Raw genomic sequence first — 16,772 nt, 5'->3', positions numbered from 1 at the left:
ACTCCTCAACGGATTTCGACGAAACTTGGTGGGGAGGTTAGGTATGGTCCAAGGATCATGCCATTAAATTTTGGACTTGGTCCCCCCCCCCAAAAAAATTGTTAGAGAAAAGAAACTTTTTTTTTTGCATTTCTACATGTTTTAAGTGGTTTCCAACCCTCCCCCCCCCAAATTTTTTTTTACCCCCCCCCCAAAAAATAGATAATTTTTTTTTTTGCATTTCTACATGTTTTAAGTGATTTCCAACCCCCCCCAAAAAAATTGTTACCCCCCCCCAAAAAAATTGTTACCCCCCCCCCAAAAAAATTGTTAGAGAAAATTTTTTTATTGCATTTCTACATATTTTAAGTGATTTCCAACCCCCCCCAAAAAAAAATTGTTTGAGAAAATTCTTTTTTCGTTTTAAGTGATTTTTACGTTTTAAGTGATTTCCAACCACCCCCCCCCCCCAAAAAAGAATTTTTTTGCATTTCTACATGTTTTAAGTGATTTCCAACCCCCCCCAAAAAAAAAATTGTTCGAGGAAAAAAATGTTGCAACTTTTTTTTCAACCAAATTTCGATTTTTTTTTTTTTTTTTTGCATTTTTACATGTTTTAAGTGATTTCCAACCCCCCCCCCCCAAAAAAAAAATGTTGGAGAAAAGAACTATAACTCTCAGCACTGTTGACATATTTAATGAATAAGATATAAGGTTCACTTGAGTGACCCAGCAGTATTGGCGGCGGAGGTTTTGCACTCTCCCGAGTGCTCCCCCTCTAGTTTAGACTGTTTCCCTCCTTTCCCAGTAGCAGAAAACAGTTCTTTTGATTTCAAACTGTGGTAAGAGTAACTCTTTCCCAGATGAAAGGCTTTTTCTTTTATCCTGCTTGTTCAATCAATTTCCCCACTTGATATGTAAGACTTAGGTTAGCGTTTTTTTTTTTTTAACTTGGGAGTTTCATTGATGGAGATTTCTCCCGTATGTGCGCACGTACATAATGTTATTAAACATTCTCCTTTGTATGCTGAACTTGAGTGGAAATTGAGTTCATTTCTTCCACAATACACCTCCCCTGTGATTATGTGTAAGGCCTTCTCACCATTAAATGTTTCCATTCTATAATTGCTGATCAGGCTCAGATTTCAGATGGACATCTAAACTTTTGTATGTTTTATATGTGGCAAAATCAAAATTTACATCAACGTGGAATACAATTACCATATTGTCTTAAGAACAATTTATTTTGGGGGTATCAAAAAGTGCGCGTTTGTGTGTGGTGACCGTTTGAGGTGCTGTAACTGATTTGGGCAAATGATTAAGGTCTCAAGTACAGAGGTGATTCACATGTAGGTGGGATCAAGGGTGGAGCAAACGTCAGGAAGAGTGGTGTGTTTACTGCCTCTTTAAAGGTTCACCCACCCTGTACTGTACACTCAAGTTGACTGATTGAAGGATTCCTGTTGTGTGCAGCTGGAATCGGAACAGCTGACTGTGCTCGGGTGTGAAATGAAGGTTGAGGAGTTGGAAGGATTTCCTGAGATTCTGCAAATAAAAATAGAGGATGTGAACTCCTTTGGTCTGGAAGAGGAGCAAAGTGACCAGCTGAATGGTGAGTTCATCTTCATCTTCTGATGGGATCTGTGTTTGTTTCGTGCCAAATTAAAAAATATATATTTGCATACATGATAGAGATTGTGAAAGAATGAGGGCAGAGTGGAAAGGAGGAAACAATGAGGATAGCAGAGTGGAAGTAGAAGTGAGATGAAGGGGAGGGAGAAGGTAACATTGGGGTGAACAAGCTGTGCACAAGTTGAATGAAACATAAGAAGAAGAGGAAGTTGAAAGTGGGGATGAAACAGAAAAGTAACAAAACAACCAACTAACAAATGTAAAGAGGGGAAGGAGAAGGGGAAAAAAAAAAATCACAATGACCTGGGAAAAGGGATTGGTTTGGAATGGGGTCATTTGGGGTGGAAAAGATCATGGTTAGATGGGGGATGATCGCTGATGGTGGTAAAGTGTTGGCTTGAAGACCTGGAGGAAAGAATGAGATTAACGAGAAGGTGTAAGTTTTATCCACAGGTGGGGGTAAAAAACGAGAAACAAAGCTGTGGAGGCAAGCAGTGATTCTGGAACGTTGGGATTTCACCAGAAGGGGGTTGCTGGAGGACCGTGTGTTCCCTGCAGAAACCATAGGGGGGTATAAAGCATGGAAAGAGTTGAGCGTTCAAGACCACAAAGGAAGCAGAAGAAGAAAGAGATGCCACCAACCTTTCTGCGATGTGAATGATTGGTCCATTGACTTGGCTTAATTGCGGAAGGTTCCAACAATCTTATAGGCCTTTGTTTCCTCAGCGTCAAGCTGAGCAAGATGTGAGGGAGGGGTGTCAGCTGAGAGAGGAGAGCAGTAATCCATCATGCTGCCAATGAAGGCCTTGTTGCTGAATAACAGTTCGGGGGGGGGGGGGACTAAGGATGGACTGCACAATGGTGGATGCTTACTCTGGCTTTCGAGGCCAACTCAGACGTGTGGTTTCCACAAGAAATATGGCTGGTAGTGAGACTCAAAAGTTTAAGAAACTGAATTTCTTCATGAGGATTGTTAAGAAAGATTATGGGAGGGGTTGCCAAATGGTCCTTGCAGACAGAGAGTGGGAGTGTGAGATTTGCCAGAATTGAAAGACATATTCCATGTGTTTGAGCAGCTTGTAATTCTATCAATGTCTGAAGAGAGAGAGAAGAGGCTGCTACCTGTCTCTCTGAAAGATGCCACAGCAGAGGGTGAAGTCATCAGCAAATGGATAATGAGGATTTTCCAGAGAGGAAGAGGTTGTTGATGAATAGGACGAGACCCAACACACTGCCTTGGGATACTCCACCCTTGATAGGGAGAGGAGATGAAAGGATTTCATTGAGAGGCATGTGTTTGCTACGAGAGCAGCGGAAGTTTGCCAATCCCTTTTGTGGAGGTGGCTATGGATGCCATAGGCAGAGAATTGTAAGGGCAAGGTGGGGGTGCCAGACTGGATGGAAAGCTTGACTGTCTCGAGAGATGGCTCTGATCTCATGTATGACATGAGGAACTCTATCTTTAGTTGGGGGAGCAGAAACAGCGTGTTCAGGTTAAAGTGACCAGGTCTGAATCTGTACTTTTATACAAGTTGCTGTGTATATTAAGCCTTGATTCCATCCTCCATTGCAAGAACATTCCCCTCGTTCGGCCAACTGCATGATTTGCAGTGTATTTTGAGCCGTGGGTCTGTCCTCCAGTGAAAGACAATTCCTCTCATGAGGCCAACTGCACACACTGAATCTGCCACCTGTTGGAATTTGTAAAACTATAGCATGATGGTGGATTATTCACACGTGCACATTCACCTCCTCTTAGTGTCTTGGGAGATAATTAGTCTCCAGTAGTCTAATGCTGCTGTTTGGGAGTCTGAGTTCATTACAATTCACTTGTATTAACAGCTCAATGCAACATCTCTCACCTGTCATTGGAGGAAACAACCAATTGGCTCACATCTCATCAATCATTCCCAGTTGCGACTAGGATGAGATAGTGAACACTCATGCCTTCTCGTCAAAGAAAACTGAATAAAGCAACTAAGAAAAGCTGCACAAGATAAGTCCTTTACTGTTTCAAGCAATACCTGAGTTCTGACACAGCTGCAGGCATTTTGAGGGAGCACATATATGAAAACCCCAATGCTACAGGCTCACATCAGCCGCTGGACTGATTTCATTACTTATTGGCGAATTGTCAGTGACCGTGTAGAAGGAATGCGTTCCGTGGAGGAACTCAGGTCCTTCAGTCTTCCTTTTGTGTGCAACACTTGGCTCTTGGTTTGCAGCATTGTTTTAAATCTGGGTTTGAGGCTGAGGCAGGTTGAAGCATGATTTAAAAAAATTTGTTCAGGGTTCCGGGATCAACTCGCCAACTCTGTGAAAGACAACGTGGGATCCTAAATGTCCACTAAGTAATGCCAGCAGATGGGACACGGGTTAATATCCATCCGAGGGACAGCGATGGATGCGTGGATGAATTGACTGCATAAGAAAACCAGGATATCAGTTAAAAGTGGGTCAAGATTTTAACTCGGACTCGGAATCTCAAAAACGTGTGTGCATACTTCTCAGGTATCTTGCCACTCCAGTCCTTCAAAACAATTGCTCATCAACTCATGATTTTTCCAAACCCACTCCTGAGCTTTTCTACACTTGCTGATTATTTATCCTTTCCACACCCCTCATCATATGCCCCAAATGGACTTTGTCCGAAACGGGGGGTTTTGGATTTGGTCTCGATTTTCACGTGTGTGCATCCGCAACCATATCTTGGATATGTATGGACAAATTTTATTCGTACTTGGCACAAAAACAACACATGGTGGTATACACATGCACGTCATTTTTTTTTCCGAGATAAGATCCAAGATGGCTGAATGGCGGCATTTTAGTTGTAAAAAAAAAACCCGATGTTGAACACGTCCTCAACCATTTCTCGAACATGCATTTGCCGATGTTGTTCAAACTTTGCCCACAGATAATGAATGATCGCTTGCATAAGCACGTCATTTGTCTTTTTTTTTTCAAGATCAGATCAAGCATGGCCGACGGCTGGCCATTTTGTTACGGAAACGTGTCCCCACCCATTTCTCCAACATGCATGGTCCGATTTTGTTAAAACTTGGCACAACCACATGAAACAATGGCATCTACTTGCCCCTAACTTTATTTTGCGATTGCGATCTGATCAAAGATGGTAGACTGGCGGCCCTTTAACTCCGTTCAGCAAAACTACCAAGCAATGGAAGCTATGACCTTTTATGTCATTTTTACTTGTTCATTCTATTTTCTGCATTTGTCAATCTGTTGACCTGCCACACTTTGACATTCAATTTTCCATAAGGGTTGACTTTTGAGACTAAAAAAATAGTCACATGGTGGATCACAATTGTGGGTAATTTGCCAATCAAGGCAGGCTGGAGAGAAAACCTTCTGTATTTTGGGTTCTCCACATTTTTCTTGCTTTCTCTACTTTGTTGGTTGTGATTTTGGATGGTCGTGAAATTCCCACTGAAGTTGTGGTCAGGTAAGAAGCATCTTGTGACATCAAGGCAGTTTGTACAGAATGTAATACTTTGATATCGTAATCCTTTGCCACGACGCTATTCCCGTGGGGAAATGTTTTGCTTTTCGCTCTTCAAGGAAGAATTCGATGATTTTAATGCAATATTTAGCTAGCTATTTAAGAGTATGGAATGTGACGCAAGACTGCCTTCATTTCATTTCATAAAGCTGCAGGAACTGCACCTTTTTCAGATTTATTTGTGAAAGTGGAAGTGAAAACCGAGCACAACATCGATGTCCACCTGGATCTTCCTGAACCAAATTATTCTGAAGCTTCTTTCTTCAAGAGCCATCCCCATGAAGGTTTCTGTCAATGCCGATACATTTTGATGATGAACTCTCTGGTGTAAAGGAGAAAAAAAAATAACATGCGTTTTGATTTCATTGCTTTAAGAATTATTCATGATGGCAGATCAATTTCTCAAACATCCATTATCCCTTTCATCATGAGGTGAAATTTTTAAACGAACAATACTATACCTTGTTTGTATGTAACCTGTTTTCCTAAATTTGTGTTATCGGCAATTCTAATTGAGGTTCAATTGCACAATTTTTTATTTTATTTTATGTTTAAAAAATGATCTTGACTCGTGGAATAGTGGGTTGACAGAGAAAAAAAGGCAACAAATTGGCAGTCAGGCCACAGTTGGACGCAAGCAAGGATGGTTCCTCAGACACAAGCAGACCCTCCTTATTCCTCAGATGAAAGCAGACCCCGTTCTGTGGAATGTACCATGTTTTATGGGGTTTGGGGCGAGGCATTACCTCTCGGAGCAAAGGTTACTGTAATTTTTTTTACTTTTCTGCAATACAACAAATGCATATGTACGTACAGTCGTACATGTTTGTCAGAATGATATGAGTATTGTGCAGAATCTCATTTTTCTTTTTGAAGGTCATGTGATGTTATATTTACAGGTGGATCCATTGACTCTCCAAGCGAGACTGCACCAACTTGTATGAACGACTCAGACACACGCCCGCAGGACCTGCCAACTATAACGAGCAAGAGCACTTTTTACAAACAAGACAAACCGAATAATGAATTGTTTGCAGAGAATAGTTTTCATAATTCTCACAAAGGAAAGAAAACTAAACAAACTTGTGGAAAATCGTTCAATCGGTCGTCCACCCTAAAATCACACGTGACAATTCACGATGGCAAGTGCCCCTACGTATGTACACGTTGTGGAAAATCCTTTAATCAGTCATCCGCCCTTAAAACACACATGCGAATTCACAATGGTGAATGCCCATACAAATGCTCAATTTGTGGAAAATCCTTTAATCAGTCATCCACTCTTAAAACGCACATAAGAATTCACAATGGTGAACGCCCATATAAATGCACCGTTTGTGGAAAATCGTTTAATCAGTTATCCACTCTTAATTCCCATTTGAGAATTCACAATGGTGAACGCCCATACAAATGCACGGTGTGTGGAAAATCTTTTAATCAGTCGTCCACTCTTTATTCCCATTTGAGAATTCACAATGGAGAACGCCCACACAAATGCACAGTTTGTGGAAAATCTTTTAATCGGCCATCCACCCTTGAAACACATTTGAGAATTCACAATGGAGAACACCCATACAAATGCACAGTTTGTAGAAAACATTTTAATTGGTCATGCAATCTTAAAAAGCACATGAAAATTCACAATGATGAGTACAAACTTTTAAATATACAAACCAACAACATACAAACTTTGAACAGGTATAATCACCGATGCAATTTATGACGACCTTACTCAACAAGGATCTTTAGAGGCAGAGCAGAAAGCATGTAAAAGAGCATGCTTCTAAAATGACACAAGGCAGCAGATTGGATATGACACTTGGAAAAGAAAAATCAACAGCTGCAGGAACTGCACCGAATGATAATTAATTGATGAAGAGGAAATTAGAAAACATCTCGCAATAGCGCTGAACTTCAAACGCCCAGGCCTGGATGGGATTCCAATTTTCTGATTATAGCAACTACATGCTCTCCACTCTCACTATGCTCGGGCATTTAATGAACTCATCCAAGAGGAACAGCCAATGGATGAATGGTTCACAGAAGGCAACACTTTTAATCCATAATTTCTGAAGAAAACTATCTACCCAACAAATATAGAGCAATAACATGCCCAACAACAACATACAAACTTTTAACAGGTGTAATCACCGATACAGTTTACGTCCACCTCACTCAACAAAGAGCTTTAGTGGCAGAGCAGAAATGATGTAAGAAAGGATGCTATGGAACAATAGACCATTTATTGTTCAACAAATCCATATTCAAAAACTGTAAGCTCTGACAAACTAACTTATCCACAGCCTGAGTAAATTACAAAAAAAGCCTGTGATGGTGTCCCACATTCATGGATTATAAAATGCATGCAAGTATACAAAATTGACTCCCAAATTGTCACGATGATTGAGAAAGCAGTGATACTGGAACACAATGCTGATACTACCTTACTTGGAAGGAAAGATTTAAATCCCATATCGTATGGTATTTTACAAGGTGATAGCCTTTCCCCCCTCTTGTTTTGTCTGGCTCTGGACCCAATGAGTAACCTCATCAATGAATAAGGACACAGATACAATCTGACATGCAACAGAAAAATGACCCAAAAAACAAGAAAGGTGACATATCTTCTGTACATAAACAACCTAAAATGCTTCACACCAAATGATAAGAAATTGGCAGATCAACTGAAACTAGTAAAGCAGTACTCAGAGGACATTCAAAAAGAGTTTGATCTTGACAAATGTGCCAAATAAATATTTGTACAAGGAAAAACAAAAACAGACAACATTTGAATTGATCAAAGTACAACAATACAGGAACTAGAAAACAAAGCCTCCTATAAATACCTCAGAATAGAAGAAGGCTCCCAAGGCCAACACAAAAAATACGTAAAATAATCAGCAAAGATTACCTTTGCAGAATAAGACTAATTCTGAAGTCATCCCTCTCTCCAAGAAACAAAACCAAAACTGTAAACCAACTTGCATTCCCAATATAGCTGTGTAATTATAAATTGGTGACAAGTGATCAACAATCTCGACACCAAAACAAGGAAACTTCTAATTATTAACAAGATATTCTACAAAAACCAATGCATACCGAGGTTGTACTTACCATGACAAGAAGAAGGAGGAGATGGTTTGATGGAGCTCAACCAAGTGCACAGAACATCATGTGGAGGACTAGCGGGGTGTGTGAAAAGCTCAGCAGATTATTGGATGAGATTTGTACACGAGCAAGAAAACAACAAACCTGAAAAGGGATCCTTAATCCATTCAGCAACAAACTATCCAAAAACAGGTGCAAATGATGGATACTACACAGGGGAATTAAAAAGAAACAAACACTGCCCCCAAATTATTGCAAAGAAAAAGAGGAAAACTAAAAAAAATAGCAGATATATCCTGCTAAAAGAGGATAGCAGATATACTCTGACAAATGGGAGAATGACAAAAGAACAGGAAGATTTTAAAAAGAGCTCGACAGGATAGGGATTGAGAAGGAAGGCTTTTTGGAATGGCGTAGAAGAGGTCAAATTACTTGGGACTGAAAACAAGTCATCATCAATGCCCAAGATCAAGGACATTACACTAATGCTTTTAAGAAAATGGCAGGATTGAGCCAATTGGACAAATGCAGGTTTTATGGAGTAGGGATGTAAAAAAACATGTCTGAACAGCTGGACACAGAAAGACATGACAGCGTCTGCAGAGTAATCCACTGGCACATCTGTAAACATTTCAACATCCCGGTTCCAGAATCATCATGGAAACATAAACCAGATCCGATCCTTGAAAATTAACATATAATGCTCACGCATGACAAGATGATCCCATCAAGTGTGGATGTTTATCTGGTGTTGACCACATAATCTGTCTGTTTGACAGAGTCACTGAGCTGAAGCCTCTGTGTTGGAAGCAACACTTTGGTGTTAGACTGTATCCAGTGGGGATTGGGAGAGTGCTCGTCACACCACATGTTTTCATCTATATATTACTAAAACTCTCATCTTGTATGTATGTATGTTCCCAAAATACAGCCAAAACGGTACACGACAGCGCAAAGATTTTAGGGCCGCATTACTCACCATTCTCCTGTATCAACTTTCGTTCAAATCGGGCAACGAAAAAATATATATAAAAAAAAAATTCCCGATTCAGTCAAGTCCTCTTCGGGAGAATTTGGTCAATGCAAACACACTCAGCGGTATAGTTTGCTGGAGCTATCTTTTTTTTTTTTCTTGAAATGATTTATTTTAAAGTCTCAAACATTTTGTATAGACAACGAAGGATTTATTTTTTAGCATAAAATAAACATCGCCATTTTGATTTAATACTTCCGTGTTCATGAATAAATAAAATTGTGTTTGGAAGATTACGCACAATAATTTCTTCTACTTTCTTTTCTCCATTTTCTTTTCACATTGGCATGCAATATCAAGTTTCGTTCAAATCGGGCAACGAAAAAAAATTATTTAAAAAATAAATTCCCGATTCAGTCAATTACTCTTCGGAATTATTCGATCAATGCAAACAACCTCGGCGGTATAGTTTGCTGGAGCTATCTTTTTTATTTTGGTATATATATGGGTTGTCTAGTATATATGTATATATATGTGTATATATGTATATATATGTATATATATGTATATATATGTATATATATATATGTATATATTATAGTCATCCTATAACAATTATTTCAAAACTCCCCCAAGTAACATACACATTACTTTGGTTTCAATGCAACTTTTAATTAACGCATGGCTTTGAAGTTGGCAACTTACCTCAGGTACCCAGTTCTTAATGAAACCCCAACAGGTTACAAATTCATGGTGACCGGTTGTGGACACATTTGACGCAGCCTTGCCCTGTTGAGACTGGTAGAAGTCCGACCAGCCAGTTGCATTGCAAGTCCCTAGAAGGTGATATTGGTATCACTGAAGCAAGCAGATGAATCCGAGTTCACCACTTGCCTTTAATGATCACAACAGACCAGATGCTGCAGAGTGAGGATGGGGAACAGGCCCTTTGCCCAGCCTGACAGCATTGTGTAGTACATCGGTGGCAAGAAATTAATTTAAATTCAGGTTGTAACACAACAAAATGTGACAAAAGTTGAGGAGTGTGAATACTTTCTGAAGGCACTGTACACACACACATACACACACAATAATGTACCTACCGAGGAAAGAAGGTGGCAGCCTTATGGAACTCAACCAAGTGAAAAGAGCGATGATTATGATTAGTAGAGTCTGAAAAGTTCATCAGACTACCTAATACAATTTGTACAAAAGCATGAACACAACAAACTAAGAAAGGTATCTCACTCACCCTGTTAAGAAACTTGCAAAAACAGGTGTGAATACAAGCTGTTATGCACCAAACGGAAACAGCAATAAATGCAGCCCCAACAATTGCAAAAATGACAAAAGTAAATGCAAGATGAAATGCCATCAGATATATAGTTGCAGCTGGGAGAAAGACAAAAGAGAAGGGAAATATATAAAAAAAAGAGTAGGACAGATTGGGGATAGACAAAGAAGGATCACTGGAATAGTGAAGAAGTACACCATGAGCTGAATTGGGATGGAGAACGAATCATTATAAATGCCCAAGACAAAGGACACTACACAAATGGCTTTAAAAAAAATAAAAAAATGGCAGGACTGAGTCAATCGGACAAGTGTAGTTTAGTTTTTGCAAGGTTGAAACAGAAAGCACGAATGACCTCCGATGGAGATGCAAAAAAAAACTCATGTCAGAACAGCTGTACACACAAAGGCATGCATTACAGGGTATATGGAGTAATTCACTGGCACATCTGGAGAAATTTCAATATCCCAGATCCACAAAACTCTTAGAAGCACAAACCAAAAGCAATCATTGAAAACAAGGACATCACGCTCACAGACGACCTGATGATTCCATCCAGCATGAACATGGAAAACAAAGCATTGCGACCGGACGTCATACTCAGATACAAAAAGCAAAACAAGGCATTGCTAATTGAGGTTTCAGTACCCAGTGATTTTGGTCTAAATAATGCAGAAATCAAGAAAATGACCAAATCTCTAGAATGAAGTGAAAAGTTCCTGGAAGCTGAAGAGTACTGAAATTGTACCAGTGATAGTTGGAGCAACGGGAATGATAAAGAAGAACCTCACAAAGATTGTACAAACCATACCAGGGAACATTACTGTACACAAACTGCAGTTGGAGGGTGTCCGTGGCTCAGTGACAATGCTGAAAAGAGCCCTTGGAACAAAACTCTGAGAACACAACTTAACCCATGAATCACAATCCTTCACCAAAATTAAAGTGGTTATTTTACGTCCTGGGAGGGCTCTGTAACACTTTATGAAACCCGAATGATCGAGATAATAACCGACGACGCACACATATATACACACATGCATACATAGGCATTATAGTATGATGATGTTGATGATTGACACAACACCACTGAGTGCTCTCACTATCCTGTAGGGAATAGTGATACTCCTATCCCCTATCAACAAGCCAGCATCCTGTGGGGAAAGCCACCTGATTGGCTACAAAGATTTCCCAATCATGGTATTTGTTTAGTGTTTTTAATGGAGGGCACACTTTTGAACTCGGACTTACCAAGAAGTGAAAAAGGGCCACAGATCCCTCCAACTGGAAAATATTTTCAATAAGATATTGAATTGTCATGAAAATGTCTGTTTGAATAAAGTGACATGTTTTATCCATGGCCACACCAATTTATTTAAATAAGGTGAAAATGTACACAAGAGTGGCAGGATATGTCAGTGTCTCATTGGAATTAGATTGAGGATGTGGAATATCTCATGATACCTTTCTTCAAACTTGGTCTTTCATGTGTTGCTAGTCTAGTAACATGATGTACTTGGGCTGAGTAATGATCACAAGAATGGTGAGGAAATTGACGTTTGGATATGCATGCAATTGAAATAGTTTCTCCAAGGTGTTTGGACACTTGCTGGCACTCCGCTCTACATACCAAGGTCTGTGGGCACAAGGCCACATTATTTCCTGGCTCAATGATGTTTTATGCATGCAATCGGCATTTTCCTCCAAGCACTATTGTTTTGTGATGGTTGGAGTGCCTGGAGGTGTGCACACTGGCCTCTTAGCTGTCTCACCTTTGTTTGAATCTTAGCCCAGCTACAAACTGTCATCCTGGTTTTCACATGCAGGGGAATTTCATCAAAATGTGCACCATTTCTCCGATGGAGGTTAAGCTGGGTGTCCTGTCTGTTGGCATTAGTTGATGTATGTTAAAGATCCCATGGTGTCTTTGGTGAAGAGTGGGCGAGTTATTACGAACACCCTGGACAACTACCAAATACCTGCACACTTGGTCGAACAACCTGCAATGGCGTTGCGACCTGCCCAGGATTGTAATCATCACAAAGAATCGGCTTTGGCAGCAGCGAAACTTTGTGTGGAGCTCGAGCATGGTGATGAGTGTCATTTCATCCCCTTTCCCATTTTAAGTTTGAGTGCCCCAGAGCCAAGAAAATCTTTCAATCCAAGAAATTCTCACATTGTCACCTTCCTTCTTCAGAAGGATTCAGTCCTGGAAAACGTCATGTGCTCATCTTGAACTTCTGATTTTCTTTGTCCACTGATATTCTTTTTGCTCCAAGAGAATAACTTCCAAAGCCAAGGCAATCATTCTGTATCTGTCGAGTCCAACTGTTATCATTTACTACCTGCACTCCTTTTGTCGATTGGTAATTGTGATTCGCAAGGCTTTGGTACACCGAAGAGTAAATGATGTGGGGAAGGTTCACTCGGAGGTTTTGAAAAAGTCTCAGGATATGTCAGTGTGTAAAATATACAGGATATTGGGTAAGCAGCTGAAAGCAAAGGGTTGTGAGGTAATGTTTTCTGGGATTCTCCCAACATTAGGAAGCGATATCGAAATTATTCGAGTGGCAGATGTCAACCAATGGCTGGAAGAAGGTTTTGCATTAAACAAAACGCTTGCATTTGCAAATTTGACCGTTTTTGCATTAATAAGGTTTCTTCTGTGACATGTTGTTTTCCTTGGTACAACCTAAATTACACACAATTTGATGAGAAACATGCATTTATTTATTATAATTGTGATTTAGAACAAACAAAAAAAAACAAGTCAAACTACTGAAAGCGTTGTTAAAAACGCTTTTATTTACAAATTAGACCGTTTTTGCATGAATAAGGTTTCCTGTGAAAAATGTATTGTTTTGCTTAGAACATGATAAAATACAGAGTATTTCATATGAAACACGTGTTTCTGTATTAGAAGTGATTTGGAACAAAAAACGTGGTCAGAACAACCGAATGTGATCAAAACACTTGCTTTTGCAAATTATCAAGATTTTGCATGAATAAGGTTTCTTGTGTAAATATTTTCTTTTCCTCAGAACAAGCTAAAATTCACGTTTGATTAAAAAAAACACGTTTTTGCATTGGAATAGTGATACAGAACAAAAATCTGGATCAGAACATGCTAATGTGTTGTTAACAAATGCTTGTTTTAGGAAAATTCAACGTTTTTGCATGAATCGGGTTTCCTGTGTTAAATATTGTTTTGCTGAGAACAAGATAAAAAACACATTATTTGATGAGAAACGTGCATGTCTGCATGAAAATCGTGGTTTGAGACAAAAATCGGGATCGCAACAAACTAATGTGTTGTGAAAATCACATGAAGAAGGCAAATTCACTCGTTTTTGCATGAATTGGGATTCTTGTGCAATTTTTCTTTGCTGAGAACAAACAAAAATACACAATCCGATCCAAATCAATTGGGACCATACTCTGTGCAGAGTGTTGGTACTGCCTAAGCAGTCTCCTGGCTATTGGACACAATCCTGGACAGGTCACCACTCCAATGCAGAATATTCGAATGGCTCAATCATCCCAGCAAGCTGGTACACATTTTGCCAACCTTGGAAGGATGATAGGCTGAATAAACCCCACCTGGTATTAATTAAACAGCTGAGAAGGATTTGAAACTCAAGACCCAAGAATACCAAGCCCACCACTCTAATCATGAAGCGAACATCAGGTGTAAGATATGCAATATTTCATGAAGACACGTTTCTGCATGAGAATCGTGAAATGGTTCTAAAAATGGAGTCAGAAGCAACGAATGTCTTGTCAAAAATGCGTTTTTTAGGCAAATAAGACCGTTTTTAATGAACACATTTTCTTGTGTAAAATATTTGGTTTTCTGAAGAACAAGGTAAAATGCACATGTATTGATGAAAGATACACGTTTCTGCATGAGAATCGTGACAGAACAAAAAATGGAGTCAGAACAAGCTGAGGTGCTGTTTGTTAGAAATGCTTCTTTCAGGAAAATGACCTTTTGGGCGTGAATTAGATTTATTGTGTAAAATGTATTGGTTTTGCTTAGATCAAAGTAAAATACACAATATTTGAGGAAAATAATGCGTTTCCGCTTTAGAATCGTGATTTGGAACAAAAAAAACAAGTTCAGAACAAGCTAATGTGTTGTTGAAAACCCTTTAGATTTTGGCAAATTCAACTCTTTTTGCTTGAAATAGGTTTCTTGTGCAAAATATTTTATTTTCCTTCGAACGAGATAAAATATACAATGTTTGATGAAAGACACATGTTTCTGCATTAGAATCGTGATTTGGAACAAAAAACAAGTTCAGAACAAGCTGATGTGTTGTTAAAAAACGTTTGATTGAGGCAAATTCAACTGTTTTTGCATGAATTAGGTAGGCTTCTTGAGTAAAATATTTTGTTTTCCTGAAAAAAAGCTGACTTACACTTTATTTAATGAAAATAATGCGTTTCTGCATTAGAATCATGATTTGGAACAAAAAACAGGTTTAGAAGAAGCGATTGTTTTGCTAAAAACGCTTGGATGAGGTAAATTGAACAGTGTTTACACGGATTAGGTTTCTTGTGAGAAATATTTTGTTTTCAGTCGAACAAGATAAAACACTATTTGATGAAAGACATACATTTTTCATGAGAATGGTGACATAGAACAAAAAACGGAGTCAGAACAAGCCAAGGTGCTGTTAGAAATGCTTGTTTGAGGAAAATGACCGTTTTGGTTTGTTGTGTTAAATGTATTGGTTTGCTTCGAACAAACTAATACACTCTATTTGATGAAAATAATGCGTTTCTGCACTGGATTCGTGATTTGGAACAAAAAGCAAGTTCAGAACAAGTTAATGTGTTGTTAAAAACCCTTTAGATTTAGGCAAATTCAACTGTGTTGCGTGAATTAGGTTTAATATGCAAAATATTTTGTTTTTTTAGAATAAGCTAAGATACACATTATTTGATGAAAAACACGCGTTTCTGCATTCGAATCATAAAATGGAACCAAAAAAATGGTGTCATGACAACGTAATGTGTTGGAAACAACGCTTGTTTTCGGAAAATCAGACCGTTTTTGCATGAATTGGGTTTCTTGAGTAAAATGTTTTGTTTTCCTGAATAAAAAGGTCAGAACAAGCGAATGTGTTGTTATAAACACTTTGATGAGATAAATTGAACGGTATTTCCATGAATTAGGTTTCTTCTGTGACTTATCTTGTTTTCTGTAAAACAAGACTAAACACACTATTCGACGAAAGACACGTTTATACATGAGAATAGTGATAAAGAACAAAAAACAGTCACATCAATCTCATGTGTTGTTTAAAACGCTTCTTTCAGGCAAATTCAACAATTTTTGTGTGAATTAGGCTTCTTGTGTAAAATGTTTTGTTTTTATGAGAACAAGCTAAAATACATATTATTTGTGAAAAACTCGCGTTTCGACATTAGAATTGCGATTTGGAACAAAAAAAGGGATCGCATCCAACTAATGTGTTGTTAAAAATGCTTGTTTAAGGCAAATATGACCGTTTCTTCAGGAATAAATTTCCTTGTACATAATATTTCGTTTTCCGAAGAACAAGCTAAAATTCAACAGCTGGGCAGGATTTGAAGTCAAATTCTAACACTCCAAACACTCCAGACTAACCATTAAGCCACCATGAGGTATAAGATACACAATATTTAATGAAGACATGTTTCTGCGGGAGAATCGTGATGTGGTTCAAAAAATGGAGTCAGAACCAACGAATATCTTGTCAAAAATGCTTGATTAAGGCAAATTTGATCGTTTATTTCATGAATAAATTTTCTTGTGTAAAATGTTTTGTTTTGTGAAAAACAACCTAATGTTCAAGAGCTGAGCAGGATTTGAACTCAAGAGTAAAATCCAAGCTTACCAGCCTAACCATTAAGCCAACATCAGATATGAGATGCACATTATTTGATGGGAAACACGTGTATCTGCATTGGAATAGTAATATAGAACAAAAAATGGAGTTAGAACAAGCGCAAGTGTTGTTAACAGATGCTTGTTTCAGGCAAATTCCTCTATTTTTGCATGAATTAGGTTTCCTATGTAAAATATATTGTTTTTAATGAGAACAAGCTAAAATACACATTATTTCGTGAAAAACACGTGTTTCTGCTTTGGAATTATCATTTGGAACAAAATGCGGTGGGAATACAACCCTCGTGTGTTGCTAAAAACGCTTGTTTCAGGCAAATAAGACCATATTTATATGAATTCGGTGTCTTATGTAAAATATTTTGTTTTC

General features: G+C 38.6%; 1 pseudogene across 1 annotated transcript; it reads left to right on the top strand.

Annotated features, from left to right (window-relative positions):
- The first annotated feature begins 1,293 nt into the window (after positions 1-1,293).
- Positions 1,294-13,278, top strand: LOC147009349 (uncharacterized; annotated as a pseudogene). Its single transcript, XR_015052732.1, has 5 exons — positions 1,294-1,317; positions 1,453-1,591; positions 5,308-5,418; positions 6,034-6,786; positions 11,098-13,278. The product of XR_015052732.1 is annotated as an uncharacterized LOC147009349 (transcript).
- The last annotated feature ends 3,494 nt before the right edge of the window (positions 13,279-16,772 follow it).

This window comes from Eptatretus burgeri, chromosome 17, assembly GCF_056783735.1.
Source record: "Eptatretus burgeri isolate ZD-2024b chromosome 17, Ebu_testis_v1, whole genome shotgun sequence".
Classification (NCBI taxonomy): Eukaryota; Metazoa; Chordata; class Myxini; order Myxiniformes; family Myxinidae; genus Eptatretus; species Eptatretus burgeri.
Note: the sequence above shows the minus strand (reverse complement) of the source record. Positions and strands in the feature narration are given on the sequence as shown.